We start from the raw sequence: 5,673 nt of genomic DNA on the forward strand, positions 1-5,673 counted from the left end.
CCTCTCACTTTCACCTAAAAATGTCTCATTAATTTAAGTTGGTAATAAGTACTACATATATTATTACAGAGATTAAAAATCATAGCATGTATTGCTTATATGTGGAATCTAAAAAGAAAATGATAGAAATGAACTTATTTACAAAACAGAAATAGATTCACAGATGTAAAAAAAATAAACATGCAGTTACCAGAGGAAGAGAGGAGGGATAAATTAGGAGTTTGGGATTAAAATATACATAAGACTATATATACAGTAGGGTAGGGCTGTATGGAAATTTTATAGGAGAAAAACAGGACTATGGTGGAGAAAAGAGACTGAGGTCTTAACTCCTCTCTGCAGTTCTTGGGTGGTGAAACAAGTTAGACTGGCCTAGATGGTGCCCTCAGTGAAGGTGTCCATCAGGAAGGGGAAGGTGGCACTCGAATCTGAATCATGGGAAGACGGGCATATTCATAAGTACATAAAAGTGCATCCTAGATTTCATATCTCTTTGCCAACAAAGGTCTGTGTAGTCAAAACTATGTTTTTTTCCCACTAGTCATGTATGGATGTGAAAGCTGGACCCAAAAGAAGGCTGAGCGCTGAAGAATTGAGCTTTTGAACTGTGGTGCTGGAGAAGACTCTTGAGAGTCCCATGGACTGCAAGATCAAACCAGTCAATCCTAGAAGAAATCAACTCTGAGTATTCATTGGAAGGACTGATGCTGAAGCTGAAGCTCTAATACTTTAGTTACCAGATGTGAAGAGCCAACTCTTTGTAAAAGACCCTGATGCTGGGAAAGATCGAAGGCAAAGGAGAAGGGGGCAGCAGAGGATGAGATGGTTAGATAGCATCACCAACTTGATCGAAAGGAATCTGAGCAAACTCTGGGAGACAGTGGAGGACAGCGGAGCCTGGCAGGCTACAGTCCATGGGGTCACAAAGAATGAGGCATAACTTAGCAACTGAACAGCAATAAGATTTAACATTTCTCCAGTGTTGTCTCAAATGTACTAAAAACCAGTCAATCCTGGTTCTTTGTATAGAGAGTTAATATTCTTTACAGATTCTCCACAAATAAAGTAAAATTCCATTTCTAATTTCCCAAAGCCTGTTCTCTCTTAGCAAAACAGACTAAGATTTATAAATCTTACCACTCGTCAGATTATATTCAGCTCCTGGACCATTGGCAGCCAGCTTTCAGCTTATCTGGAGTGGGTTGAGCAGTTGAGAGGTTGCTCAAATCTGGTGTGGGAAATGGAAAAGATTCAATCTGTGGTGGTCAAAAAAATGGGAAATGATACTTTTCATATCACTGCGAAAAACACTGGCCTTGTTCTTTGCCTTTGGTTTCATAAATAAGCTTGCTATGGATCAAAGTAGTGTTCAAGCCGCAAATTCCCTTAGCATCATCTTTTCACTTTATTCTCACCATTTTTAAGTTGAATGAGTTTTTGTTTAAGAGATTTCCTAGGTAGAGCTGTTTTTTCCTCTCCTCCCTGTTTACCTCTGTCCCAGGTCATCCTTGCATGCTCTCTTACACAGGTTCTTTTGTTTTCATAAAGGAAACAATGGTTTTTTAAATAATTGATATTGGATAACTGATGGCCATTTGAAAAAAGATAAAATCGAGCTTATATTTCACGCCACATATCACAATAAGCTATAAAGCCATCTGAATTCTAAAGGCAAAAGCCAAAACCATACAAATACTAGAGGAAAACATGAGGGAATTCTTTTATAACCAGAGTGTGGTGAAACTTTTTAAATTCTTTCTTTTTTATGCTTTCTTTTTCCAAAAAGTGGGCAGAAGCTCTAAACATACATCTCTCCAAAGAAGACACGCAGATGGCTAATAAACATGTGAAAAGATGCTCAACGTCACTCAGTATTAGAGAAATGGGAATCAAAACTACAATGAGGTATCATCTCACACCAGTCAGAACATGTGGTGCTGTACTAAGTCCCTTCAGTTGTGTCCAGCTCTTTGCGACGCTATGGGCTGTAGCCTGCTGGTTCCTCTGTCCATGGGATTCTCCAGACAAGAATACTGAAGTAGGTTGCCATTTCCTTCTCCAGGGGATCTTCCATCCAGGGGATAATCCTTCCAGGATCAAACCTGCATCTCCTAGATTACCAGGCAGGTAGGGGACTTAGTGTACTGGAATTCTCATCCATGTCTCAAAGTCAGCTTTTGAGAGAAACCACGTAAGAGGAAATGATTGCTAAAATACCTTTAATGATAAAAATATATGTGTTTATATTTAGAACACATTTCTTCATCCTTTAATCGGTTCATTCATTTAATCACATTGGAGTGCAGCCTATCTACCAAGTGAAAGTTTCTGACTATCTGGGATGAAAAAAAAAAAAGATAATTTATGACTCCAAGGGGGCCCTAGTCTGGTAGCAATAGGCAAGTGAAAATAATACGCAAGTAAAAATAAATATACAGGATGAATCTTGGATGCCTTCAATAAGGAAAGCAGGGGAGACAAAGCAGGGCATTAGGGGCCGTTTTTAAAAAAGCAGACCCTCATTTCATGAATGTGGGCGCAGGGTGAGAGAAGGCCGCTGGGCTAGTCTGGGGAGAGTGAAGAGAGCAATGCAGTCTCTACTCTAGGCCAGTATCCCTCCCACCTTCCCATATGGAAAAACGGAAAGAGGTGAATTCTTGACCTTTTATGACTGTTAAACTATGGCCAGAATTGTATGTGATAGGGTGGTAGGTAACCAGTAACTTTTTGTTTCAAATGGACTTAGTTAACTGGGGAAAGAAGTAGGTGAGGAAATTATTTTTTCCACTTCTTAACCCACTTTCATGGGCCAAATTCGGCACTCTTAATATCAGCCTGTAAAAATAACAGAAAACAAAGAAAGCAAATATAAAACTCAAATTCTATTTAGGTAGGTGCAATGAATTGGGAAGAAACAGGTGGTTTCCAAATGAACTTTTTTGAAAAATTTTATTTAATATAGGAGTAAAGAGTCAGACACGACTGAGCGACTTCACTTTCACTTTTCACTTTCATGCATTGGAGAAGGCAATGGCAACCCACTCCAGTGTTCTTGCCTGGAGAATCCCAGGGACAGGAGAGCCTGGTGGGCTGCCGTCTATGGGGTCGCACAGAGTCAGACACGACTAAAGTGACTTAGCAGCAGCATAGCTTGTTAACAATGTTGCATTAATTTCAGGTGTCCAGAAAGTGATTCAGTGATACACATACATGTATCTATTCTTTTTCATCATTAGATATGAGTTTGATCAACCTCCAGGAGATAGTGAAGGACAGGGAAGCCTTGCATGCTGCAGTCCATAGGGTTGCAGAGAGTCAGACAAGACTCAGCAACTGAACAACAACAATTCTTTTCCAGATTCTTATCCCATTTAGATTGTGACACAGGATTGAGCAGAGTTCACTGTGCAATACAGTAAGTAGGTCCTTGGTGGTTATCTATTTTAAATATAGCCGTGTGTACCTGTACCAACACTTTTTATTTTCTGGTTTCCCACCTTTGACCTCAGAGCATTACTGTACTATAGTTCAGACTTTCTCCCTTGAGCTGGACATGACATGTGATGAAATGCTTGGGATGGTGAATGTTTGGGAATTGATCATGGGTCATGGCTTGGCAATTGCTTGGCCCCTGTGTCTTCAATAGCTGCTTACAAGGCAGAGCCAAAACGTTGCTTGGGGTCCTAAGTCATCGTCTGAACAGGCAGAACGTGTCTAACTGTGGTTCAAATTCAGGACCCTTTATTACTATTCTCTTCAAAAACAGAGCCTGCTCATACTGGTCCAGATCCCCTTGTATTTGTTTCAAGAGCAGTATCAGGTGACTCCCAATGATGTATTTGTTCATAAAGCAAATTAACGGACATAAATTCTGATTCTCACTAGTCCAGTGAAGTCATTCTGGCAGTTGTATACTGGACCAGCTTGTGACTTCTGCTTTATTATGATGGTACCAGCAATTCATACGTAGGGACCATGGGCTTACCACTCCTGGTCTCCTAAATTGGAAAAGTTCAGCAAATGCCTTATACACCTGCGTCCCCTCAAATATTTATCTTCCTTAGCTTTCTAGCATCCTTTACATTTATCCCCTTCCATAATCCTCAAGCAATTACAAAATCCATTCACTATAATTACAAAGCTCCATTATAATTTGATATATGCAACAATTAATATTCACCATCTGTAATCTTCCAAATGAATATTTGTTTATTTCAATACTTCAGCTGTGACATCTAAAAATGAAGGTGAATAATTTGACAAGGGCCTCAAAAGCCTTGAATGTTTTCTTTCAGTTGAGAAGTGTATGACTTCTTAAAATATCTCAGCTCTTTATCTTTCATAGAACTTCTATGAATGCCCTTATGGATTATTTTGTGAGACTATAAAGGGAAAAGATTTGGATTAAAAAACCCCTTGGCTATTTTTAGAGAAATACTCAACAATCAGAAGATGTGTTCAGAGTTTTTCTAAAACTCTGTTGTCAGTTTTAGTTCTGTTGTCAATGCAATTCCTAGTTCATAACTGAGGCACTAGACTTAAAATGATCATCACCATCATCATCAACTAGAAGCATCACCATATTTTTTGAAGGAATCTAATATTGTGCTACTTTGAGTCAGAGTTCTGGGTTGAAATTTGTTATTGTTGTTCAGTCATTAAGTTGTGTCTGACTCTTTTTGATGCCATGGACTACAGCACACCAGGCTCCTCTGTCCTCCGCTATCTTCTGGAGTTTGCTCAAATTCATGTCCATTGAATTGGTGATACTATCTAACCATCTCATCCTCTGTCATCCCCTTCTCTTCCTGTCTTCAATCTTCCCCAGCATCAGGATCTTTCCTAATGAGCATCTTTGCATCAGGTGGCCAAAATATTGGAGCTTTAGCTTCAACATCAGTCCTTCCGATGAATATTCAGGGTTGGTTTCCTTTAGGATTGACTGGTTTGATTGCCCTGCTGTCCAAGGGACTTTCAAGAGTCTTCTCCAGAGCCACAATTCAAAAGTATGAATTCTTTGGCCCTTAGCCTTCTTGGAATACGGAATGAAGCAGGGCAAAGACTAATAGAGTTTTGCCAAGAAAATGCATGGGTCATAGCAAACACCCTCTTCCAACAACACAAGAGAAGACTCTACACATGGACATCACTAGATGGTCAACACCAAAATCAGATTGATTATATTCTTTGCAGCCAAAGATGGAGAAGCTCTATACAGTCAACAAAAACAAGACCGGGAGCTGACTGTGGCTCAGATCATGAACTCCTTATTATCAAATTCAGACTTAAATTGAAGAAACTAGGGAAAACCACTAGACCATTCAGGTATGACCTAAATCAAATCCCTTATGATTATACAGTGGAAGTGAGAAATAGATTTAAGGGCCTGGATCTGATAGATAGAGTGCCTGATGAACTATGGAATGAGGTTGGTGACATTGTACAGGAGACAGGGATCAAGACCATCCCCATGGAAAAGAAATGCAAAAAAGCAAAATGGCTGTCTGGGGAGGCCTTACAAATAGATGTAAAAAGAAGAGAAGTGAAAAGCAAAGGAGAAAAGGAAAGATATAAGCATCTGAATGCAGAGTTCCAAAGAATAGCAAGAAGAGATAAGAAAGCCTTCCTCAGCAATCAATGCAAAGAAATAGAGGAAAACAACAGAATGGGAAT

This window comes from Bison bison, unplaced genomic scaffold (assembly GCF_000754665.1).
Source record: "Bison bison bison isolate TAMUID 2011002044 unplaced genomic scaffold, Bison_UMD1.0 scf7180017864371, whole genome shotgun sequence".
In the NCBI taxonomy this organism is placed as follows: Eukaryota; Metazoa; Chordata; class Mammalia; order Artiodactyla; family Bovidae; genus Bison; species Bison bison.